Here is a 27,864-nt window from a genome sequence, read left to right as displayed (position 1 = left end):
TCAAATCAGAGAAGGAAAAATGAAAGAAATATCAGTGAAGCAGAGGTCACACCATGCTTGTTTCAAAGTACTACTTGGGACTCAATATCCCCATGAGCCCTTCTGGATTCAATGTATCTTTGCATATGAAAGGGTTGCTATTAGTTTGGTAATTGAGTTTCACAAGTAAATATGACTTGGCATAATGATTTGCAGTTTACAGTTTCTGATATGGTTTATGGGTGGCAACAGCTTATCAGACCTCTTAAAAAAATACAGCTCACCTCACCTCTGACTTATCTATCAGAGAGAAAACTGAGTAATAGCTCCATTTACATCTTCTTTCACATGTTGGTGTTCAGAGTTCAGCTCCGCACTTGCACCATGGCAGTTGTGCAAGAACTCCTATGGGAGGTGGGACATGACTTTGTCTTCTCTCAGGAAGCTGATTTGGACATCAGTGTCCAGAGAACTAAAGAAGATGTTTTAGAAAGTACCAAAATGTATGACACCCTTCTCTTGTCTCCTCTGTGTATGTGACTGTGTCCTTTCCCCTCTCCACCTCCCCTTTCAGTACAAATAAAGCTTGGCTTATGTACAGAGAGGTGAGGAATAAAGGGACGGACTCAAATGCCAAAATGTAGGTATCTGGTGCTAACTGAGCTGCTCAAGGGATCAGAGATAACCCCCAGATGGCTGGCAGATATGGCACCAGGGCTACAGGAGACCCTAGGCCTCTTCTGGATGGACAGGTGGAGGACAAGCAGGGTACCTTAGTGCAATGAGATGGCAGGTAAGCGCTCACAGCCTTCATGTCTCTGAATTTCACCTCTGCGGTCACATCCCATGTTCGGCCCTCCAGGCTATCGGCATCGCAGACAACTGATTTCCCATCCTTGCTTCTTGCTGGAATATGGGGTGGATATGTTACATTGGAAAATATGGATTTTCCACAGCAGATGTGCTCCCAAGTCTAGATTTTTCACCTGAGCTGGTGGCTTCTCATCTTTTCCAGCTAGACGGGATGTCACTTTGATTAACTCCCTTTCCACTAGGTGGAAACAAAAAGTTTTAGTCTTAGGTGAATCAAGCAGTGTTGAGAACTATTAAAATAAAAATAAAAAACATAAATAAAAAAACAGTTGTTACAGGATTTTTATGCTGTAACATCTGTTGCTGTGTCAGGGTTTATAAAATGAAGTTACTGGTTTGCTAACAAAATGCTATCAATGTAGAAATCTTAGGAGGAGTAGTGTCCATTTCCTTGAGTGAAAAAGACAAAGTTTATTTACAGAAAATTTAAAAAAGATAAAGGGAGTATAATCAATCACCAAGCTAGTGATAAGCTAGGGAAAAATGAGGTATATCCCCTCAGGTTTTGCCCTGGACTTCTCAAGTTCCAGCACCAGCCACCAGTGCCCTCCCTTTCCCTGTGAAAAAGCAGAGGAGCAGTGGAGCGGGTGGCCCTTTGTCAGCTTACAACCACAGCTCTCTGAGGACCCCAGAGGAAAAGTGACTGGCAGTACCTTGTGGTAAAAGTCCGTTTCGAACCTCCCTCTTCAGAAGTTATGTTGCCAGTTTGTTTTATTTGGAGTCACAAATGCCATCACCTCTTCAGCCATGGAGGTGAGCTGTGGTCTCAGGGATATCATATTTGATATTTCCTTGTCCTAGACAGTTGCGTTGTATGCCTTGCAGTAACCCACACTAGGGATTTTTGAGATGACTTCTTTACATATTCTCATTGCTGCTCTCTTATGGAAGCACCACCCCTCTATCTGACAAGTAGGAAATAGACTCAGTTTCCTGATGTTGCCCATCTCAGTTTCACGTTTGTCTTCCAAAGTACAAGAACAGCCAATCGGTCTCTGTTCTCAACAGAGAGACAGGAGACATTACAGCCAAGTTGCTTAATGTTTACAAATAATTATACATCACCCAGCATAAAACTTCTCAGGGACTTTGGTCTCATAATGCAAATCTTTGCCTGGGCCATTTACGTGAGCATGATGGTGTGTGAAACCCTTATATATAAACAATGTTAAGCTGTGGTTAACAAATGCCTCACCCTTGTTTATCTATGCAGAGAACACATCTCTTCTGTGTGGGGGAATGCTACAATCATCCTTAAACCTGTTTGGTTGTGTTCTCTTTATCCCAGGCAGTTTCCAGGGTGGGACTGATGCCCAGCAGTGCTTGTTTGGGGGAGTGTGGGGCTGTGTGCTACCTCTGCAGCCTGCCCCAAACACAGCTCACAGCTCATGCCTGTGGTATGGCAAGGGCAGGCTGTGTCTTAGGGTGAGGAAAACAGGAACCCCTGGTCTGACTACTAGTGGGAAGCTAAGGGAGCTACTGTGCCCTTTTCCTCAAGGAAATGAGATGAGAAATTACATGGACAGTCTGGCCCTATTCTCTGAATAATTTAATGTTTGCTCCATACACATTTATCACTGGGCTAATGTCTCTTGACCACCCACCAGCTCACCAGATGGGTCAGAACCCACCAGCTTATTGACAACCCCATAAAGGTTGACAATGTGGTGCTGTTCAGGATTTCTCAGACTAATATTGATCTTACTCTTTGTAATGGTTTGACACCCCACTGCTCCATCCTTTACTGCAGGGGAACTCTGCCTGAAGTCAGATTGCATCCTTGCAGGAGTAAGGCCAGTCTGGGGGAATGAGGACACGCAGGATCTTGTTCAGTAATTATATCTACCAGATCAAAAATGTTGCTCTAAAGTAAACCTCTTTTGCAAGAGATAAACATTATTATTAATAATTTAGACAGTGCAGTTACCATTTAATGACATAATTGTGCCCTTTGATGGAACCTTTTATCCAGGGATCTCAAAGGGTTAGTGGTAATGAAGCTGGTGTTGCTGAACTCCAGGGACAGATGTAGAAACTGAGGCACGCGATTAGTTCACCTTTTCAGATAGACTGTGAGAGCCTGCAGCAGATAGCCCATAACCCCTCTGCCTCTGCATCCTCTGCCTTTAGCCACAGGCTGGAGATCAGCAACTATAAGTCAGAAGAAGGTCTTTGCTCTGTACTCCTTATGGTGTCTGACCTTTGTGATGCACAGGAGATGTTGGATCCTCTTCCGTTTTTACCAAGGAAGTTATAGAGGATTCCTGTGCCGTAGATACACCTTGAATGGTGCAGCTACAGGTAAAAATAGACAAGAAAATAAAACATTAACCGGAGTCCCATCTACAGGAAACTCTTTCTTACTTATTGCTCTATTATTGTTGCTCATTAAAATTACTCCCCGAAAAGCTCATGAAACAAAGAAGGCACTCCTTCCCCCATGGTAACCCTGCACATTCAACTTATCCCTGGTGACTGCTGAATGTCTGCTTGATCACAAATTTGTTTAACCCTGGATGATAACTAGTGTGTGTGATGAAGAGCCATATGTCAATGTGGTCATTCTCTGCATGTAAGAGATTGTGAAGGGAGTTAGCAAACAGTCCAAGGGCACGCTGAGTCAGATTTTGTCCCTGTACAACAAAGGAGGTCTGTTTCTGGTCAAGGCTGGGGTCAGTGGCAGACCAGCAGAAATCAAGTTCCTAATGCAAAAACCCTTCATTCATGGCTTTATCATCTCAGTTCCCCTTCCTTTATACACCATGGGGATAGAACCATTCTCTTCCCCTCCCAGGCACAGAATGGAAACCAACAGAGGAGAGGTCTGCCTTCTGAAGTTATTCAGCTCTTCTGGCTTGTTCCCACCTCTCTGCTTTTCACACATTGCCTCTGCAGAACAGTAATCAGGAGGAATTTCATTCCCTGGCAGAGGCTATTTTTCAAGTGACTTCACAAAAAGCTACCACAGTGCCAAAACAAACAATATATTCTGATGAGCAGCATCGCTACAGAGATCTGGATTGAACTAGCCTTTCTTGTTATTATTTTTCTCTTTTTTCCCTTTCCTGACCCTTCTCTAAGGCCAGTAAATCAGTTGCCTTCCCGAAAGTGCTTGGGTCACTGTGACTCATGGGCAAACTCAGTGCTTGAGACACACTCTCTGGGGCTGATGGCTGGGCTGTCTGAGGAGGCAGAAGGCAATCAGTTTGCTCAGACACTGATGTTCTGTGGTCAGTTGCTATAGATTTCACAAAATATTAAGCTGATGATGGCTTTCTGACTTTCTGGGGTGGAATGAAACTCATGCGTATAGCACCCTCATCCTGATAGTTCTCAAAGCAACAAATATAGATGTCACCTCAGTATTTTGCTGGGGTGTTACCTGTACTCTTTGGCCAGCAAGTGTTTCTCTTTAGTGTCATCTGCAGCCTATAGGGAAGTAAACAAGAAATAAATACTTTGGGTAATGAAAAAAGGATTTTTGTTGCTTTTATGTATCAGACAGGTCAACTTTCTTAGAAAGTAACGGGAAAAAATCCAGCAATATCTGGCAATTCTTAGGCCTTCCCTGTGGTTGCATCTGGGTCTGAATGGGAGACACCCAATTTGAATATGCTTGCTGAAAAGCAGTATTTCTGCTTCACTCCAAATTGCTGAGCCAGCACAACCACCACGTGGAAGGAGGCAGTGACAGGAAGGGATGTTAAAGGTTGACAAGTTCTCTCAACTCATGTACGATTAGGTTGACTGTATTGGAATTGAAAAGACCTTCTCACCTTGTATCCTGCATCTGACAATGGCCAACAGTGGATTCACAAAGAATAGTATGCATAGTAATACCCTGAACGTGCCCCCTACCCTGCCGTCCACTGTCTATTTGCAGTTCAGGAGCTTTATGACCCAAGTTGGATCCCATGTTTTTAATAACCCTCAACTTCTTCTTCCAGGAACCTGTCCAAATGTCCATTAACACTCTGTATTGGAAGAGGATAGGGAAAGGAACCTGTAATGGTTGGTGTAGAAGAATGATCATTACAGGCTAAAGCTCACTGCTCCTAAGGATATAAAGAAGCTGGGAAGGGAGCAAATATTAGCTCTAGAGCAGCGGTTCCTGACAGGTGGAGGGTGGCAGCACTGTTAAAGGAAGGCAGCCTGCCAAGTCTTATCGTTCATAGTTAGATGGATTGTAAAGAGATAAAGATGTAAACCATGACAGGGCATCAAACTATCATTACAAATGCCTCTCTTTCCACCTATCATTCCCCTTCATAAAAAGTAGGGTGGAGAACTGCAATGGTCTGAGACTTAGACCAGAAATCAGAGGACAGTTAGTTTACATCTGGGAGACTATGCAGAGGTTTATTATTAGGCTTATCTGAACTTCACAGCAACTGAATGGAGTAGTTTGCATGAGAGAATTCAGCAAAACCAGCACTTTACTATTTCTTTGAGTTCAAAAATTGCTTGCAGTATCCTAAATATTTATGTATTGTGTTTATGTACATTTTTCGTGTGCATTCTTTGTTTTGTTACGAAACTATTTGACATCTTCTCTTTGAATGTTGATCAGAAGTCATAAACTGCCAGTTATCAAGTTTTACATGCAACAACCGGAAGGTTTAATTCTGCGAAGTCTTCCCCAGTTGTTTGGGAGATATGAATGCTGGGCCTCTGGCAAAGGGTTATTGTTAACTTCAGAAAGAAAGAGAATATTGTGTGTTACAGCCCTAGCACTATCTTCTCATCTATCACAGGCAGGCATTAACCAAGTTTGAAGTAGACCATGGATTTTTCACTCGTACTGTATTCCCCACAGCCTCGACATAAAGCTTCCAACACCACCAGTAGTCCACGTTTAGAGTGTCAGCTTTGTCCTCAGAGAATGATTTTCAGAAGGCAACAAACAAGAAAATAAAACCAGGCAGTAATTTGGCATGTTCCTACATTTGCTGCAATGAACTTCTGCTCTGAAACTGCCTCCGGGGCCCATGCTGTTCCAGTTACTGCCATCACACAACACTTGCACATCTTTAGTTTCATAACAGTCAGCAGGTGTAGTGACGTAGGGTGCACTACACTGTCAGCAAATCACGTTTAAATTAAGAGTTGATCCTGGAGTTAAAAAATAAATAAATAACACAGTGAGAGAGAATTTCTACAGTTCCTTTTGCTTCCTTTGAGCTAATTGTGCTTACCACACTTCTGGCACATCCCTATTATATTCCTGCTTACCATGCTCCTTGAGTAATCACTTCATGTAGCACCTTGCCGCATTTCCCTAGCAGCTCTTTTACTTGATAGTGAAGGGACATCCATGTGCTTGTAGGTCTGCTTTAATTAATTGAGAACACAGCAGGGCAGGTGATACCTTTTTATTGGTGAAAACACTTTTTATTGGTGAAACCACTTTTTATTGGCGAAAGGATGACACAGGAATCTTGGCCTTGTGATTACCATCTATGTAAAGAAACTGGTGATAGATCTGACCTTAGAAGATGATGAAGGTGACCAAGACTAACCCCTTCACATCTTGGGCTGAGATCTGAGAAGAAGGTTGCATATACGAATATTTGGTAAAACAACAACAAAAACAAAAATAATCAGTTCCATTTTTTGCACATAACTGATGCATTCTGCTTTATAGACTTGAGGTGAGCCCTTGGACAGGTAGGGCTGTTGTTTCCAGCTTTGGAACAGTTTTCATCACTTGTGGTTTCCATACATTGGTTCCTTAAACCTGTCAAAGCTGATAAGAAATGGTTTTTAGGTTTAGTTTGGATTTCTTTGCTGTTGTTGATTTGTTGTTTTTCTTATTTCTGAAGGTCATAGCAAAGAGTGTTTGTTAAACACAGGTCTTCACAGGCTTCATGCTTGCAAGAAGTGATAGTAGCAGCTGCTAGGGGAGGTAGAGCTGTTTGCTGCCATGCTGGGTGTAACTGTGTGACCACCATCTGCTGCCCTCCCACAGCGGATAGCAACTCTTGGATTCAGGCTACCCTGGAGAATAACAGGGTGTAAGACCAATGAGGCTTCCCAAAGGAAATAAGACTGGGACCAATAAATAAATAAAAGGAGGCTTATGTACCTGTGAGGGACACAGAGTTTGTTTCTAAAAGAGGGCCTTTAAAACCTTGCTGGTTTAATATAGCGAATTGCTTAACAATGTCAAGCAGGGTAACAGACTTTCTCATGATTTCCACACACTGGGAAGTGCTTTTATAAGAGAAAATCTCTCCCAGAACAGCTTGAACTTTCTCTCAGACAGGGACAGGACCACAGCATAGAATAGTGTGCTGGTGCGCAATGATGAGTGAAGGACCCTGACACATGCAATCTGTTTTTTACAGCTTCACATTCAGAATTCTCTGGGATTTACTGAACCCAGTGGCTGAAAAGCTGTACCTCAGACTGCACATAGCCTGTTTTACAGGAGTGAAGTCCTTTTTTTGTGATCACTGGTTCTTACTGAGATGCAAAATGTCTTTTTTTTTGCTTCTGTTTCCATGTGACATCATGGCAGACATTCACCAAAATCTCAGAAATGGAAACAAGTGGACTCCTTTCTCTCTCTTTTTGTAGCACATTCATTTTTCTTTTTCTCTTCGCTTGAATGCTTTGAATTCCATTTCCTTCACTCCGTACCCTTAGAGACAGACCACACATATTTTCCTTCAGTGGATCAGCTGCCATTAGAGCCCTCAGGACCAAGTGCTGATATCTTTGCTGTACTGGATGCACCACTGTGCTACAGACTGCCCTTGCTCCCAGCTGACCCCATCCTGCTACAGTGCTGGTGAGTGAGCCCACCATGCTAGAATTCGGATATCTACGGGACACCCACAGCAGCACAACAGCTCTGTGGTATCTCCCTTTGCCAACCAGAGGCCACACAGTAGAAAAGGCACAGCTTGTTTTTCAACTTGGTCTGCAGGTGTGGACCTTTATATCTAGAGAAGAAACAATGTTCAGGACACCATGACAGGTCTACAGCTCTCCTGTTACTCATGGTGGTTTGCTGTGCTAGGGCTCGTCAACGATATTCAGTAGCATCATCACTAACCTGTTATCTTATTCTTCCCCAGAAATTGTTGCCTTCTTCTTTCCTCCTGTCATTTTTACTTTTTCTTCTGTATAAATAATTTTACAACACTGAGGACAAGACCCACTGTTTTATGCCAGTACTCTGCGTAAGAAAGGGAATGATAGCTACTGAAGATGTGTCAGCCAAATTAAGCCACTGAAGACGTATGGGCCAAACAAAGCTCTCAGACCCTCTCAGACAGCAGCAATGATCCTGCAGCTTCTTGTAATCCAAGGTGAGGAAGGGCCCGTCTCTGGGGTGCATTCTAGTCAGTTATTCTTATTTCTGTCACTACTAGGTGTAGCAGGGGAATGAAAGCAGCCAAATATATTGCAAAAAAAATGAAGCAGTACTGTCTTGGTGCTGCCTACAGCAAGGGGATAAGGAGATATTTAGTTTTGTATATCTGAATTTGCTTCTGGCTCAAGCCCTGTTTGGTAAAGAACAGATCAAGTGTGAGTAACTCTTCCTGCTCTGCAATGCAAGCTGGAGATAAGCTTTTGCACAATTCAGTGATATCTGCTGCACAAAATCAGCCCTGAAATGCGTGGACTTAGCTTACCTCTTTTTGGTTTGGGGGTGGTTTTTGTTTGTTTGTTTGTTTGTTTGTTTTGTTTTGTTTTGTTTTGGACCCATGAAAGTACTGAGATGATAACTTTCTAGTTCATGGAGGTGCCATGGAAACAGATGGCCAATGGCTTCAAGTATTTGTAAGCAAGTGTCACAGCATAAGGAAAAATTTGATGGTGCCTGAGTGTCAGGATGCAGATTCCAGTTCTGATTGCAATATGTTGACATTTCCTGAATGACCAGAAGACTAAATGAGGTTTGATGCCTCGTGAATTAGGACTAGTAGCTTTTCTACCCAAAATTCCCAATCTGTATAAATTGAATCACCATGGTGGATCTTTGGTCAATCACAAATGCATGATCCTAAGTGCATGCATGCCGTATATTTTATTAACAGAACAAAGTCTGGTAGGTTATTTTCAGAGGAGATGAGACCTTTAGGTTCAGAAGTACCAAACATGAAACCTTGAACTCTCACAAATGAGTTCGTATACTAATTTTTCCCTGTACCTAGCTAATTGAAGTCTCTTGCTAGACAGGCTCCATTTATTACAATGAGTGCAATTAAGGTGTTGTAATGATCATGAGCTGTGTGCTCATGATCCAGCATTTATAAAACCAGTATGATGAGCTTGGCAGTGAAGTTTCAGTACTGTTAAAAGGTTGCAAAGGAGTTGCAGAAATGAAGGTGATAAAATGACACACACTCTTATGTACTCTGAAGTTTACTCTTGTCCCTTTGAACCAATTATGACTCAGTTACTTAATGGACCACATGCATTTTGGCTGCAGATATGTTGTTTCAGTGTGCTTGTATACAGGTTTGTGGAAAGCCACTTACTTCAGCAAGCACCTCTGTAGGAAAATATTTAGTGTCTTGTGGGTCAATCTAACTGAAGCCAAAGGGGTCTCAACCTGATTCTTTGGTCTTTGTGGTGCTGTACATGTTGGTAGATAATGCATATTATCTCTAATTCAAAGCTAGGAGCCCTAACACCTGTACTCGTACTGATGACGGACTAATTCCTTTACTGTAGTAATTGTGCCACTGAAGTCAGTGGAGCTGCTGGTGCTGGTTCTAGAATCTCAGTTTTAATTTTGTTTGCTCCGAAAAAAAGTGCGAGAATCTTCCATCTGTGTTTTCCAGATGTTTCAATTCAAGGTATAAATTTTTAAGCTCCATCTATTTATTCTTAAATAAAAGACATGATTATTCATATCATATTTCTGTTTACATTTTATAATCAAATTATTTAAATGTGGTTCTAACCCTGTTTTGTTTTACATTGACGAAATGAAACTGTCTATACACTTACCACACATTCACACAGGCTCTGTGTTGTCTTGAAAAGGTGTTAGTCAACACAGAGATTTCCTATTGAACTCACTGAGGCCAGAATCAGTCTTAAAGGTCAGTCAAATAATTAATAAAATTCTATAATGAAAGTTATTATATGACCCCCTTGTATTTTTTGCCTCTGCCTTCTGTGTTTTCTTAGCACCACAGCCTGCAGGGAAGCTGACAGTGGTGCAGTTTGTGGCTGTGATTCACAGGATTTGGGATTTCACTGGTAATTACAATGATTGCTTTTCTCAGCTTAATCCTTGAATTTGCAAAGTGTTATTTCAGAAGAGTCCCCCCACTTGTGAAGTTCCCATGCTTATTTGTAACAAAGGCAGCCATAAACAAAAAGCAATCATTAAAATATTAATGAGCAAAAATTATTTGTAAGCACTTGGATCATAATAACTCAAGATTTTATTTACCGACACCAGTCAAGGCACAGAATGTCACTTAGCCTTTCAATCTGTAGGAGAATTATTTCATGTCCAAAATTCCATATGTAGAAGGGAAACAAAGTACTTCCCACTGCAGTAAAGGATGAAAGTCAAGCTCACAGAGCCCCAAAGAGCTTTGTCTTGTTAAGCTCTGCTCATCAGGTGGTTCTCAAATTTAGTATTTTACTGCCTGTCATAATCGCTGGATTTTGTGTCTCACTTTTCACAGCAATGATTGCAAAGTGTTTGAGTGCAGAAATCATTTCACACATTGCTAAAATGCTGCAGGGATGAGTGGTTTTGGGGTCTTCACACACAGATATCACCTGTCTCTATCTTTTTCTGCCTATCATCTCTAACCTTTTTGCAGAATAGACAGCATAATGCTTTTCTATGTTTCTGTGTTTATCTCAGCAGAAGTTTTGAAAGTAAATAATTCAGTTCAAATTATGGATACACTTTCAGCAGTTATAAACTGCTTTTCATACAGATCATTGATACAATTGCCATATGGAAATTTATGCCAGCTGAAGATCTGTGCTTCAATCTGAGACCACATCAGTATACAATTTTCCTTAGTCATCTGATCCAGGAAATGTAAGTGGAAACCTCTCTTTACAATAAAAGGATCTCTGAGAGTTTTCTACACTCATCAGCAAAATACTTAGTTGAAGTTTAACTTAATGTTTGTGATCACGGTAATAACAGCTGATCAAGTGCTGTGCTGAATCAGTTCCTCTTCCAGCCCATCTTTCTCTTTGAAATGCAAACACTATCAGAGATTAAACTGCAGTAACACAGATAGTCTTGTAAGATTTATTCAGCACAAATCATGCAAAATTTTATGTAGCATTTGCACTGTTCTGGAGTTAATTTGGCTGATCCAGTTGCCAAACGATATTAATTTTCAGCAAGCCACTGCATTGTCTGTTTCCACTGGCCATAGCTGCTCTGTGCTCCTGCACTGTTTGAGTGGGGTGAGGATGCTGCTTATCACAGAACAGGCTTTCACAAAGCCACTCTGTAGAACCCTAATGCAAGGACAATTAGATGAGTCAAGTGGATATCCGACCACACCTTTCTAAACCAGGTCTCCACATGTGTTCCAATTAGGTACTCCGACGGATAAAGATTAAATGTGAGCTCCACAACCAGTGCATATTACTTCCAACAGATTCATTCTTCAAGGAAGAATGGTTCAGGCAAAGGTCTGCATGACCCAGAAAGGAATTTGGTCGACATTTTCCAAAATTTTCTGATCTTTCTTGTCTCTTATACTTCCCTGAAATTCTGACCTCTTACTGACAGATACTTTTTGCCTTTTATTTTATTTTATTTTATTTATTTATTTATTTATTTATTTTATCTATTCACTCAGTAAAATCTGTGTGAAAGCCAGTCATAAAACTTTACCATGACCAGCAAATAGGTGTGTTTTTGCTAAATTAGCAAACTATAATAACTCAGTCATTTTTGAAGCCATCACTGAATTTGACTATCAGCCATCTAATATTCCCAGCAAATTGCTCACTGTCACATTGAACAGAAAACAAAACAAAACAACCACCCATTTCTCCCCCATACATAAAAAGTTAGGTTAATTCAAACAAGTATCTTCAGCCCTGAAGGAGAGTGGTTGTGTAGAGGCAATATTGCATTTTGCAAAGCATTATTATGGAAAACCATGACAGCATAATTCTAGTCAATTTCATAAGCCCTGGTTTAATTTCACAACCACCTGTTTTGTTAAGCTTAATTCAGCTATTTTTCTTTTTCTGGTTGCTAAAACTGAAATGAAAAAGTGGACCTATACTGAGAAAGAATAAACTCTGATGACCTAGTTTTTCATATCATACTAGACAAGTAAAATACAATTTAATATTTTTAGTATTCAAGTTAAGCCCAAGCCAGGAACCACTTTAAGTAAAATACTTGTTGCTCCTTATGTGGCTGCATATATGTAGAAGCAACCAATATCTGTCACATTAAGGTATAGTGACTATAGTGACTTTGACGTGATGCTGCAGACCCAGTGCTTGGGACTTCCAGTCTCTCAGGTAAAAAAACATAATTCTCTTGGAAATGAAGGGAGTGTATTTCATTGACTTTAACAAAGGCAAAGACAGTCCAAGAAGTTTTTAACCTATTATAAAGTTGAATGTCCTTCTGCCCTTTTTCAGTCACAGCTTAGAGAATGAAGGTTGTCAGAATGACAGTCAGGAGTTTTAACTTTTGTAGTTGGATGGAGGAATATGGAAATATTTTAGTCTGCTGCCTCCAAAAAGAACTTCAGAGAATTTGATTTCTCTTTTCTTTTGTCCTGGTATGCCTACTGACATGTCTTGATCAATGCTTTGAACAGCCTGGTGAAAATCATCTACTTCCATAACAAAGCAATTTTTTCATCTTAAAAAAAAAAAAAAAAAAAAAAAGGAGAGAGAGAGAGAAAGAAAGAAACATTTGTTACTTTTTGAAATGTTGACTTGTAATGGAACATCTCGTTTGTTAAGTATTGTGTTGAAACACATTTAGTTTCTCAAAATACTGAAGAAGGAAAAAGACCTTTAAATTTTTAAATTAGCGTTTCTGGTGTCTTCTCTTTTTCTTTTTCCTTCTGACTCCTCTCAGAGCTTTTGGCTTAGTTTCAGAATCGTTTAGTCTGTCAGTGACATGGTTGTGAGGAGCATGGATGACTGCATTTCATTGCAGGGTGAGTTTCCTGCCTAGCACCTGTCTGATTCAGCCTCTGCTCTCTGCACACACTAAGCTTACCCGCTACTTTTGATTGTTTTGCAATAAAGGATGGGCTATGGATATTTTTAGAAGGTAAGGAAATCCCTTTCAAGCTAAATAAAGCAGTTGTGTTGGTACACGCCCAGTATCAATAGCAGTTTTATCAATCAGACCACAATCTTGTGGCTTGTACTACACGGCTTAAGAAAACAGGGCAAGTTCCTCCTTGCTGGTTTGCCCTCTCCCTTGGCTCCGTGGTGCCTGCAGCACTGATCTAGACCCCTTCATTCCACCTGGGCTTTTGCCAGTGCAGGTGGGTCTGGATATTTCTATCCTCTGTGGAAAATCCCTGCCTATGACACTGATTGCTCTCCTGATGCCAGAGAAAATAAGGCTGTGCTCTCATGCTTGCATCCTCATATCTAGTCAAGGACATCTTCACTTCTCTCCAGTGAAGAAGGAGCATTATTTTTTTGTTTGTTTATTTTGCTTTGTCTTGTTTTCTGTCACACATAGTAGTGTGTCTCCTCGGTTTAAACAAAAAGTAAGAAAGCCCACACTGTTTTAAGGCTGCAGAAAATGTCCAGAAAATAACAGAAGAATAGGTAAACTTGCAGTTATGCCTCTGCCTAGTCACCAGTGAGTCCCCAGCCCTCTCTGCCTTGGGATTTCCATCCTAGAGGTTGTGCCTCTGTGTTACGAGTCCTGTTGGTTGCTGTCCTGGGGACATGCTCAGTCACTGAGCTGCTGGCAGGAAGCTTGCAACTTCATGAGGCATTAGCAAGGAGCCACCCACATCTGTGATTTCCCATCCTGGCAGTTTTGTTTTATAACTCTCCTACTCAGGAGGTGTCCTATCTTACTTGTTTTGATAGAAATATTTTTGATAAACTCATGATTATGTTATAGTTTGATAGACTCATGATTATGAGCAGTCGGGGGTGAACTATATTCTCACAGTAAGGGTTTATTTTAGTCATGTGTTATATGAAGGATTGCAAGTGACTACAGCATTGCTCCAGATATGACCATGTGTAACTAACAAAGATAATGATGGAGATATTGCAAAATATATATATCTGGTCTTTTCTAGTTTCCACCATCATCTTCAGTGTGCCCAAAAGCCTTATGGACCACATAAGGAAGTAAGGAAATGACAGCGGGGTACACAGATAAAACATCTGTTCTCCACAACCTGTTGCAATCACCGCAGCTGCTTGCTTTTCTTTTTCTTTTTCTTTTTCTTTTTTTTTTGTAATTTTTTTTTGTATTTTTTTGTAATTTTTTTGTAATTTTTTTTTGAAATTTTAAGCACAACCCATACCATTTATCACTAGAAGTTTGTTTCTGCCAAAAATTTTTTTCATGTTTGAAATTATATTTTCATATGGATTTTGCAGGAGTTAATCTTGCAAAATTTTTGAGATTTGTATTCTCACCATTCCTTTCTACGTCACATTATGTAGAAAAGACATAAAAATGGCTAGAGAATTTTCTGGAGTTGGTTATTTAGAACAAGAAACTAAGTTGATGACTCTGAGTTGCCCTCAGCAAGAATTCCTCTGTCTCCCGTTATTTATATACAGTAAGCTGGAATCTTAGTTGCAGCTGTGACTAGTCAGTAGGAATATCTTCCCCGCCACCTGCCTTCATTACAACTCAGAATGTAATTTCTGTTTCAGGTTTTATGCACTGTTCTCCCATTCCATTTTTTTCCCCTTTCTTCTTCTGTGCCTTCTGATGAACTCCAAGGGGTCCCCGTCCCTTATTTTTATTTTTATTTTTATTTTTATTTTTATTTTTATTTTTATTTTTATTTATTTTTATTTTTATTTTTATTTATTTTTATTTTTATTTATTTTTATTTTTATTTTTTTTCAGATTTATTCACTTTCTCACTTTATACTCTGCAGTTTTTCCAAAGTCTAGCAGGTTTTTAGATTACACAATGGAAAACTTCTGAGAGAAGGGGATGAACCCCAAACGCTGAAAACTTCAGCTGTTTTCACTTCATTGTTTATGGTGGCATATCCCTTGTCAACACCCCAGCCAGGAAACATGGTAGTGAAGGAAGATGAAAGGCAGAAAGGACGGGCAAGCAGAGCAGAGCTCCTCATTATATGAGCATTCATTCCCTTTCCCCCACTAGACTAAATGAAACCTTCAATACTTTTTCGCCTTTGAGTCCTGTTAAAATGTACCCAACAATGAAATAGAAGGGTTGCAAGTGTGGTGATGTTTTATTTTTCTGTCTGAATTTCCTTCCTTGTTTGGTTTAATCATGAAGGTGGCAGTGGAAAGGGAGGTCAATGGAAGAGGGACAAGAGACCAGTAAGCAATGGAGAAGATGAAATTATGGTGAGAGAGCAGAGGAAGAGGTGGATGCAGGGCCATGGTTGTGAGGTTCAGAGAAAGAAAGGGCTTGAGGAGGCAGCTCATACAAACCAAGCCAAGAGTTGCCTGCTTAAAGCTGTAATCAATGCCATTGACCACGAAGTTCCATCTCGTCTTTGTACACACCGCCAAAGGTAGTCAGAGCTTCGGCAGCACTGCAGAGCATACAGAGGTGGTGCTGTGCTGGATCTGGCCTCAGGGAAGGGCCATCTTTGCAGGGACTCACCGGCTTCCATTGCCTCCTGGCAGGGGCCTCCACTCTGCTTGCCCACCCACCTGGGCTGCAGGAAGGGGCTTAGAGACTCACTTCCTCTTTGCACATGCCTTGAGCTTCTTGCCTTTTTTCACCCTTCCCCCCCCCCCCCCCCCCCCCCTTATTTTTAATATATAATTTTGTTATTTATGGGCTTCACAGAGCTGAGAAAAACTAATAGAAAATTTGGCTTTATTATCTTTCCTCTTCTCCCAACCTTCAGTTTTTCAGGGTTATGTTGTATTTTTTTGCACCCTTTCAACCAACATTCAAATTTTACACCTGAGATTTTAAATATGTTTGGTCTTACAGCTGAAATATTATTATTATTATTATTATTATGCATGATAAACTGAAATTCAGAGAAAATTCACCCAGCAGATGAACCTGAGACATACCCACAACCACCTTCTAACTGACCAGGACTGAGGTGGGTGCTTACACTGCAGGGCTTGTTTTACTCATTAGTTTTTCCTGATAATAACATTTCCATTGTACTACATGTTGTAAAATACAGGCGAAATAAAAGACCATCTCTGTGCAAAAATGCGTTCCAGACAGCTTACATAGCATGTACATCAAGCCTAAAGTCAGTACTGGTTATAAAACAGACAGCTATAAGAGAGAGAAAACCCGTTAGACCTATTCACCATATTTCATATTTCACCAGCATTTTACTCTGTTTTGTTCTTTGCATGAAACGCCTCACCTGCAGGTCACTACAAGACAGTTAATCTTGCAGTGAATATTCCTCCAAAGTGGTTGTGGCTTGTAAGCCAGCTTGGATCTATATACCAGAGGAGGGAATGTTTTTCATTGTTTTCTGCACTGTTCTGCTCTTGATTAGAACAAGCTGCTGTCCCTTGGGTAATCCTTGGTCCACTGCCCATCACTGTGAGTGATGTCAACACATTTTTGAATGTGTGGCTATTAACACTCTTTCCAAACAGGTTTCAAAAAAACTCTTTGCACTATACTGGGATTTGTTTGGTAGACATTCATTCTGCCTGTTCCCCCATTGCTATTGTACAGAGTGACTGATTTTTTCTGTAATTTAAATAAGCAAACTATGTAAATTATTGCTTGCTGACCCCATTTAAGTCTTACAGCTGCTTGGAAGACCAGACAGTGCACTCCCTTCTCCTTAGTCAATAGCAACAAGTAGATGAAGTTCTTGAATGAAAATATACTTTCTACCTCAAATGCAGGGTGGGGCTGGGTGGAGGGAGACAGAAGAGACGTATGGTGGACTCCTCCTTATGCTAGCACAAATCTAAGGTACTGCTGGATTTGAGGGGTTGCAAATTGCACCTTGGGAATTAAGTCACTGAATGAAGAAAAAACAGTTCGGCCTACTCTGTGGGAAGACTGAAGATACTGGAGACTGGACTCTTATTCTCATTTAAAGAGTCCCTTTGAGTTACTTGATGATTTGCTGAGCATTTTTCTAGGCATAGGGCATTTGGCTGGCCACTGAGAAGGCAGGCCTAAAGGCAACATGATGGCCTCTTGGTGTGCACAGGAAGGCTTCTCGCCTCCATTAACCTGGCCCCAGCGCTGAGGCACCTGGAACGAGCCAGGAGGAAGCTACACTCAGGAAACCACCATGGAGAGAGACATGTTGCATGGGCACTGTCTTCGGTGGGGGAGCAGCTCCTGGCACCCCTAACAAGTTAGAGGTCAGGGGAAGGTGGGAGTGGAAGAAACCACAATCTAGGACTGAACTCCCCAAGGGACAGTATGACTTGCAATGCCCTGGTACCAGCAGAAATCCTGCAAGGGAGAATTCTTGCGTTAGGCACTATTTGGCATGATTGGCCTGCTGGGAGCAGGAACGCTTAATCAAGATTAAACAACCTGCTTTACAATTGAAGGTGCTGTGTACATATAAAGCCAACTGTTATACTTGTTAGAATAATAGAATCATAAAGGTTGGGAAAGACCTTCAAGATCATCTGGTCCAACCCTACTATCAGCATCACCCACTAAACCGTGTCCCTAAGCACAACACCCAACTTTTCCTTAAATACCCACAGGGATGGTGACACCTGGGCAACCCGTTTCAATGCCTGACTACTCTTTCTGAGAAGAAATGTCTCCTAATTTCCAACCTCAACCTCCCCTGGTGCAACTTGAGGCCATTCCCCTCTAGTCCTATCATTAGTTATCTGTGAGAAGAGGCCGACCCCCAGCTCCCCACATCTTACTTTGAGGCAGTTGCAGAGAGCAGTAAGGTCTCCCCTGAGCCTCCTCTTCTCCAGACTATACAACCCCAGTTCCCTCAGCTGCTCCTCATAGGACTTGTGTTCCAGGCCCTTCACCAGCTTCATAGCCCTTCTCTGGACATGTTCCAGGGGCTTGATGTCACCTATTCTCTGTGTGTGAGTTAAGGAACAAACCTACCTCTGTAGCGTGATTTATAGCTCCAGATAGCTCTTGTTACCAGAGCCAGTTCAGACCACTCCTGCCTCCAAGGTCATCACATACCCTACGTACTCTCACCTATTCAGTCCAGTATGTATTCATGCACAGACATCTTTATTTGTGCATATACAGTTATATATGGATAAAAAATCCTGAAAGTTTTGGCAACAAATTTCATACTTGTGCAGTAGCTGGATGATATTCTGTCACTCTTTAGAAATTGCTGATGATGATAGCAGCCATATGTACATTTTTTATAGCACTTAATAAACCCAATTTTAAGGTCACTTAGCTAGGCACCCATATGATTAGGCTATAAGGTTCATTTGGAAATCTGATCCTAAAACATCAAAAAATTCTCTGCTCAGAAGCGTTCACTTTGGAATAAATGGGGTAGGTTATGTATGCTGCGTCTTCAGGGAGATGGGAATAAGTTGAAGACATAAAACTTATCCGGACAAAAATAGCAGCAAAAATTCAGAGCAGTGATTAGAAAAGCCCAAGTCCTTAAATCTGTGCTGTGATAGTGCACTTGTTTTATCTGCCTGAGCTAGTCTGCTAAAACTTATCTCAGATGTGTTTAATTACATACCAGTCTTGCTTTCTGGTGACAATGGAGAGGAAACTTCTGAAATGATATTAAGTGTTTTGGAGGAATGCTTTGCAAATGAGAAGAAAAGTTTTCAGCTGAAGTGGGATTTGAACTCTGGCTAGCTTACTTCTCTGCGTGCACCACCAGACCACCATGAACATCTCCATATCTGTCTGCCACTAGCAATGGCAGGTCTCCCACAGGGGAGGTTATGGCATGCAGTTGGAAGAAGAATGGATATTGTTAGGAAAAAGGACAAAGAAAATGAAAGAACCCATAAATTAGGCACATGTTGCCATTTGAAATGCTTGGCCAATTGAGGAATCATAAATTACAAGCAATCCCGGATAGATTAATTTATACTTGTTAGTTTTCTCAGATGTGTAACCAACAGAGAGCAGCAGTCCAACTGCTCCACTCTGATGAAGCTTTCAGCTAATTCCAGAGCCTGAGTGCAAAATGAAAAACTATGTATTTTCTGAAAAAGGAAGAAAAAAAAAAAGCTCTACTACTTTGAGTATTCTGACCATATACGAGACAGAGACGTTCGCTGAAATGTGTTTGCAGAACAAAATGGAGATGTAGCACAGTAGGAGTAAAAACACTCATGTTAGGTTTAGTCAAGTTGGCACAGGTAAAATAACTGCTACTATAACTTTTAATGTTAACCAACAACTTGTCCCAAGCAGGAGTCCATGGGGAGACTAACAGACAGGTTGTCAACATATTTCTACTGTTACATTTAGTAATGCTGGCTAAACGAGAAGTAAGCTAAGTGTGCCTGTATGGCACATGATCACACTGTCATGTTGATATGTTGTCATATTCCTGGTTTGGCAGCACTTTTCGAAGCATAAATGGAGCTACGTCCACCTGGCAATCTAGGCCATAGGTTCTCATGTTCTTATCTGAGAAAATGATAACATAAGGTGGTGGGAATAGAGGTTCTTTTCACAATTAAGTTTTCTGTTTGTCTCTACCTACTATTTCACATTAAAAGATGTGAGAATGCACTGTAAAATAAAGTATGGCACAGGCTTTACACATTTTTATGTTCCATCATAACCTGCTAAGTTGAAATTTAATTTCCTGTAAAGCCACACAGAAACATTGAGATGATACTTTTGGGGGGACATAATTCTAGTAGTTTTTATTTTATTTATTATTTTATTTTATTTTATTTTATTTTATTTTATTTATTTATTATTTTATTTATTTATTTTATTTTATTTTATTTTTCCAAAGGCACTATTGCTGTGTCTCCATCTGTAAATATATCATGAAAAAATTAGGAAGGTTTTAAAATTAGCCATAAATACAACTGGCAAATTTAATGTTGTAAGATAATGTGTTTCATTTTACATAACTATCTCAAGAAAACTGTATAAGAAAGTAGGACTTGTATGTAGGTTTCAGCTGAGGCAGCATCTGGCTTTTTGGAGGAAAACTGATATTTAAAATACATTTTTGTTTATTTTGGTTAACATTTACTCTAAATTATCATTCTTTATTAATTTTTCATTTTGTACCATGGTGTTGAGCAAGTTACCTTCTTAAAGTTTCTGATGTTATAGCCTGCAAAGATGTGAGAATAAAACCTTTTTTATAATTTGTTCATATGTAGAGAATTCTATTTCAAAAGAAAGCAGAAAGTGGAGAGTTTGAAACTTCCCTAATCTCTGGTGGACTCAGAGCAAGTTTACATACATCTGTCACTTTGCTTACTGGTTTTGGAGTTTTCCAGGTTGCCTTCCATCTTTATACTGGAGTAAAGTGTATTCAGCTGCTATAAGAATATGTAATGAAGCTTTGCATTTAACTACATTTTTAGTTCTTGTATTTTAGTATAGGTATTGCTTTTTGCAATGTAGAGCTTTCAACATTATCTCCAGTTTGCTCAGGGCTGCAGAGGAACATTTCACATAACTCATAGTGAAACCTGAGCTTTTTCGGAGACCTAATTTTTTTTACTAATAAAGTAAAAGGTCATTTCTAGAGAAATTTGTAAGGACTCTTTGATATTTGGCAGTATCTTTCTGTTAATATATATTTCTTATACTTCTTTGTTCTTATTTTAATTCTTGGTAGTTTCTGTCTAGAAATTATAATTTGTATCTGTAAAATTTGGTTTACAATGACATTAGATATGTTATCTGGAAGAGTAAGTTTTTTGATGTTATTAATAAAATACAAAGAACTACTTATATGCAAAGAACATATAAAGAAAGTATTTGCATGGATTTCTGTCTATCGTTTGTCCTATTTGAAAAGTCTAGATTAGTGCAGGCAATGCAGGCAAACTTGAATTAGATTCAGTAAGTGTCAGTAAATTTTAAATAAAATTTTCAGGACAACTTGTATCCTTCCAGAAAACTATGTAGTAAAAGTCTCAATGTTGAAACTTTACACAGGGTACACACCTCAGATTTTAGAGGCATATAGCTTACCCTCACTGATTTCACTCACAAAAATGATTTTGAGTCCATTAATTTTTGGAAGTCCTTCCAGTTCTAGAGTTTCATCAACTTTTACAGAAAAATGATGACTTTGTAAACAACCCACTATTTCTTTTGGATTTGGCTCAAATACATCATACAGTCATTGAAAAATAGGGCTGGAAAGGACTTCTAGATGTAAAGTAGTCCATTCCCTACGCCAATGTATAATTGTCTATAACTGTGTCATTTCAGAAATATATTTGTTTAATCTGGTTTTAAACATCCCAAGGGATACCTAGGAGATGTATTTTCCTTGTTTCCTGAAAGAAGATCCTTTCTCTTAACTCTCTCTTTTAATTTCTCTCTTCAGGCTAAATAACATCAGGTTTTGAATCTTATCCTGTAGGTTTATTTTTGTCGTTGTTGTTGTATATCATTTTCATTGCCGTCTTCTACATTTTAAAAAATGGTATACATATTTCTTGAAACACAAACCAGCTAAGTATGTGCTGGGTGAAACAAATAGATTAGTTTCCATACCTTATGGAATAAACTTGCATTCAAACCTTTCAGTTTTATATATATATATTTTTTCCCCACAAAGCTATGACATTACTGTTTCATATTCAGCTTTTGAAGCTGCCTAATACTGGTGTGCAGCTGAAGAATTTCTGCTGAGCCAGTTGCTCTCCTTCTTGCACTTTTGATTATTCCTGCCAGAGGAATAATCTCAGTTCTACACCGATTTGTCACCTACATATTTGATGAATAACACACATTCTCCCATCCATGCCATTTCTAAAGACATTGGACAGGACCATGATTAAAGCAGACACCTAAAGAATGTTTGTTCATCCTTCTCATTCTTGTAATGAACAGTGCCTAATTGCCTTCTAAGCGCTTTTTCCATGTAGTTTTTTGCCCTGTTCTGTTCATGTTCCCTTGCTGGCTTGCAAAACTGTTGCATGAAACTTTCAGAAACCTTCCCTAGTTTAAGGACACTTAATAACTATTATTTGTCCTCCATACATCAGTCATTATTTTATCACAGAGAAATTGGGTAACCTGCCATGATATCTGCTTGACAAACCCATGTTTGTTCTTTTCTCTTGTCCTTGGCTTTTTCCAGACCCTTAGACATAACTTCATTATTTGTCTCCAACTATTTTCAGAGATTGAAGTCAAACTTTGGGGGTCCTGCACCCAAATAAGGACTCATTCCCCTCCTGAAAGTATGTTGAGATGAGATTCCCATGTTCAACTTCCAGTCCCTCTGTCTGCCCTTATGGTGTTGATATGGAGTTATTCAGCTGCTCGTATCTGATCTTTCATGAACCATTACATAGCAAAGGTATTAACAAAACAGTTAAACAGTCCCTCCCTCCTCTGTTTAATTTGCCACCAGATCCTCTGCATTAGGTAGTAACAAAACTTCCAGCTACTTCCAGTTGGTTCCTTCAAATCAAAAAACAACCAAACATATAAACAAATACACCAATTTTTGAACACTTTGTTGAACTGCCTTGCAACAAGAGTATAATTTCTGTGGTAAATGTGCATATGTACTAGGTAAGGATGTAGATAGATAAACAGGATGTTCTTTTAGCATATAGCGTATGCTAAATAACATGGAAGCTAGCTTCAAGCTTTGCTTTTAGAAACATGCAGCCTAAATATGTTTCAACTGTGGTTTGTGGTTACGTTTTTTCCCCTGAAGAGTATTGGTTTGAAGCAACTCAGATTTCAAGTGTTCTGAAATTCTGTTTGCTGTATCATCTACTTCAATGCAACAATATTTTCATCTTGAAATCCATTATTTCACCCTTTTTATAGCCTCCTCAGTCCTTTTCTACTTTTCTTGCTTTAATGATCCATCCTTCCAAACCAGCACCATATTTTTGTTTGTCACTGCATCATGTTCCATCTGGGCTGATATTATGTTGTTCCCTGCTGACCATTTTAATAGCACAGTGTTACAATAAACCCAAAATGCTAAATGTAACCCAACAATAACATAAATATCTATTGAAAGAAAAATATAAAGAGTAAAAAATACATTAAGAATAAAGAATGTGGAGAAACTCCCTTTCCCTTCATTCAAAATTATCAACTTTGATTACTTTGAAATGAAATAGAAATGTTTCAGATCATGAAGTGAAACATTCATGGATAACCATTTCCCCTTTTTATGGTGTTTTTAAATATTATTTGTGTCATGAACTGCAGAAATAAAATGAAAGCAACACTGCAACACTTTCCTTGAATCAAGATGTCATCACAGACTTTGCTGGTCCACCTGAGAAGAAAGAATGTAAAGATGGAGTGGATCTCACAGCCAAGCCCAGGAGGAGAAAAATCACTGACTTCAGTACAGCAGCTCTCATAACAAGTGGGAACTTTTGTAGTAAAGGACATGGTAAATGCTACTGACCAAGCCAGACCTTTCTTCATTTAGCAGTATATTTCTGTGTTCGGGAAATGATGTTTCTGAGGTGGATTAAATAACCACCTTAAGTTCCAGTGAACAGGAATGTCTTTCTCAGTTTGAGGGAAATACAATAGCTAAAAGCAAATTTCCATGCATATTCTGATGAGAATCTCTCACACATGTATCACATATATGGCTTTCAGGAAAATCCCTGGCAAAATTAGATTCCCTAAATGAAGCGTCCAAGTCCAGTTGTGTGATGTCTGTGCAGGTGACTAGCATTTTCTTGAGACCAAATAAAAGATGATATCAAACATAAGTATACATTCCCCTGTTTAAATACACAGAAACAAATACTTCAGTACTTAGATGTTTGTGATCCTAAACCCTCCATGCATTTCTGCATACTTTTAAATTAAGGCCCCAAAGAGGTCCCACTGATATGCAAGGGATTGCCTTATCTATTTAAAATTAAGGTGAAGCTTCAGTACTTGGATGAACAGAAGTCTATTTTTATAACTTCTTTTGTATATTTCCTTCTCTCCTGCTCAGCTTTTGTTTTTGTTTTTGTTTTTGTTTTTTTTTTTAAATACACTGAAGTTCAATCCAACAGTGCCTCAGCTTAAGGGAAACCCTTGAAGCTAACCGTTATTTCTTTTTCAGTGTGGCAGTGTTTGGGTAGTTGGGTGGATCAGGGCAATATCACTGTCTGAGTTCTATGACTTCCTTTCCTGGTGTTTCCTTTAGCTGAAACTAAACATTCTCTATGTGTTTTATGGGTAATGGACCTCAACTGTTTGTGGACTTTGAGGAAAAGCTCTACTAACAGCAGAATGATGACATGCTGGCTGTGAGACAACACAGAGCTATTGGCATGCGAAATAATAAATATTCTTAGCATTTACTTTTCCTAGCATTTACTGGCTGCAAATGATGTATGTAAACGATAACTGCTTTATTTTGTCTCTGTCATGGGAGCTACAATAAAAGCAACACTAGCTTTAATAGCTTATGCATTCCTAACCAGACTGTCACCGGATTTTGCAGTTTTTATGTTCATTTGCTTACCCTGGCAAAGGACCTAGCATTTTACACAACTGGTGTTGAAAGATAAGCATGTGCACAAGTCTCATACAGGATCCAGGTCCAAGTTATTTAGTGTTTTCATGCCCACACCATTTGTTTTACTTCAGGATCTAGTTGAGGTCCTTGTGCATCCCCTAATACACCTGGCAGGCAGGTCCCCACTGTATGTCAGGTCTGGAAGCAACCCCAGTGAGTTTCTCCATACTGAACAGCTATGCTGAGCTGTTTTGATAAAGTACAAGGGAATCTGGAACTGACACTGGCAAAGTCAAGAGCTCTGCGGTCTTAACGAGTTTTCAATTGGAAATCTCATTATTCATACTGGTAAGATTCAGCACATCAGAAAGGCAGTTTTATGGTAAGGATAAGTAAGCATTAATAATCGTTCTGCCAGTGCTAATCCACACAGGGCAACCTCTACTCCTGCTCTCAGCCAGACTGCTTAACACTTCATTTCATACTGTGAAGACTGTTTTAAGGTGACTAAGACAGCTAAACCCTATGATCAGTTCTGTTATTTTCTCTTTCTCTTCTCCACAGGAAAAGTCATGTGTCCTGATTTTGCATAAAAGTCATAGGAAGTGTCAATGAGGGGAAAGGGTCCTCTAGGCAAGGTCCACTGTGCAGAGTCATCCTCTTAGTGTTCCTCCAATTTCAAGAATATTTATCTTAAGCCAAGCCAAACCGAACAATAATGTTTTCTACTGTTAGCAGATCAGGTATACTTTAAGTTTTCTCCAGTTTAGCTCTCAAATGCAGTCTTATTCCATTACATATCAAAAACTGTTCCCTGTCTCTTCTGGTGTAGGCAGTACCTGAGCATGTTTGTCAGATTCTGCTTATATGGGGGAGGCAGAGACTCACTGGTGTTGAGTCTATGGAAGACAGTGGGCAGATTCCTCTTCACTTCAGCAGGTTTATAACAGACTTCAGAGGCTTTCTGTGGAAATGCAGCAACACTTCTAGCAGAAAGTCTAACTCCAGCTGCAGCTATTACATTATACTCCAGGAAGAACACAAAGTCTTCATGTCTGGCCTAGAGAAGAAGAATGATCCAGTGTTCAGAGACTGAGTCAGCAACCTGGAAAAACCCTGCTATATTTCTAGTTGTATCATAACCTTGCTTTGTGAATCTTGGTAAATTACTGAAGGTAATTTTACACAGAAGAAACTATTGTGTAGTATAGGGAGTTCAGATGAAATGAGTTACTCCAGATATTGGCAGTGAGCTGCCTTTGGCAACATGGAATTCAGCAAAAATTGGATAGCATTAAGTATGAATAAAGGCAATCTTATGCGTATGTCAGCACAGACACATGTGCAAATACAGCATGGACTAACAACTAATGAGTCCACTTGACTGGGGCGGTGGGATGACCAAAAAAAAAAAAAAATGTATTAAAAGGTATGAACACTTTCAGACACAAAAATGGGGAACTGTCCTTCACTCTGTGCAGCAAGAGTATGGTGCTTTGCCGGGGTTAATGAAGTTCAGGTAAAGGTGTGGAGCACAGACAAAGAAAAACAGTGAGGAAGTTAGAGATCTAGCAAATAAAACAAATGAAGTAAACTTAACCTGAGGAAAAAAAAAAAAGCCCTGTAAGGCTGGAAGAGAACAGAGCTGTTAGAATGTGTGAAAGGCAAAGTAGAAAACCTAATTTGCTATATTTTACATATTAATTAAGGAATAATGCCTTTAATGATTTTTAAAGCAGGATATAACCAATATTTACCATCACATTATGACTCAGTGGTTGTGTTCATATATAATGCCTATATGTACATACTTACATACATATATACAGATGCACATACACACAAACACATACATAATTAAATGTTATTATATATATGTGTATATTTAGTGCTCGTGTGTAAACAACAAAAATTAAACTGGAAAAAAGTTTCAAAATTCTAATGCCATGTGTGTGGTTTTTTTTCCAAAATGTTTTTAATTTCATAATATTTGCATGGCATGTTCCCTTTAAAATCAGTAGAATTAAAAATAAAATAAAATAAAATTACATTTTCAAAGAATTTTTGAGGCAAAAATTTGGCTAGGTAAAAAGTTTCTGTCTAGCTATATCCATGGGTTCAAATACAGCACTGAGAAACTACTGCTTTGTGGAGCTGCTTGCACAAATACCTGGCCTATTCACACTGTTATTGATGAGGCTTGGTGATTGATTTAGAGGATTGTTAACTTCAGGACGAATATTGAATTAAAATCATTGTTATGTAAGCTGTTCAGCTAGAGAGCTGCAAGAAGGTATGCTAGTTTTCTCTTACACTATTCATGAGCCAGCCATGATTTTCGGTTATCTTTAACATCAATTCACCTTAGAATGAAATAGTGTTGATGTCTGTTTCCTGGGAAACACTAGGTTGCATTCATCTTTGGACTCTATTGGTTTCTGTGGTCTGGCACAGCCATAGCTCAGTTGTCAAGTCCTCTGACAGAAAGAGCAGATGATGTTTGAATGTTTGATTTTATCTCAAGGATCATATGCCCAACCAGCTCTTCCTCAAACATAAGTGACGCCATCTTCCTTGAGATATTCATGACATGTCTAATTGTCACGCCTGTACAAGACCCATCCTTGTTGATTTAAGTCAGATTGTTGTTTACATAAACGTGCTGAAACCACATATTTGAAATAAAATTAAATTGAACTCAGTGGATAATATTTTATCCAAGACTTTGGCTCATTCTTGTTCCATCAGAAAGTTTAATTTGTTTCTCTCCACTCAGTGCACCAGTAATACAAGTATGTAGCACTAGAACTAGATATATTTTATCAGGAGCAAACCAAAGGGCTACTTTCACTTCCTCCTAAGTTAAAGACAACATTTCTTTGATAAGAAATGATAGGAGGAAATCAGGGTATTTATGTATGAGCTGGCTGGTGGTTGGCTTTGTGCTTTCTGGCTTATACTCCATCATCACAAAAGGTTGCCAATGATCTTTCAACATTCGCCATGTTTATTAGTGTCATACGTGGGTAACTTCCTTGCTGAGATGTCTGCATGCAATCTGGATTTAACTCGTATATGTTCTGTCTTGAGAGTACTACCAGTACTCATTAATGAAGATCTCAAACCTTCTAAAGAAATATACAAATACTTGGGCACTATTATGTTTTGAAATATTGGGATGGGAAGGACATCTGCTATTCCACAGAATAAAATGAGGTGGTAGGACACTGTTTATGACAAAAAAGAATCATAAAGAGA

This window comes from Cygnus atratus, chromosome Z, assembly GCF_013377495.2.
Source record: "Cygnus atratus isolate AKBS03 ecotype Queensland, Australia chromosome Z, CAtr_DNAZoo_HiC_assembly, whole genome shotgun sequence".
Classification (NCBI taxonomy): Eukaryota; Metazoa; Chordata; class Aves; order Anseriformes; family Anatidae; genus Cygnus; species Cygnus atratus.
Note: the sequence above shows the minus strand (reverse complement) of the source record.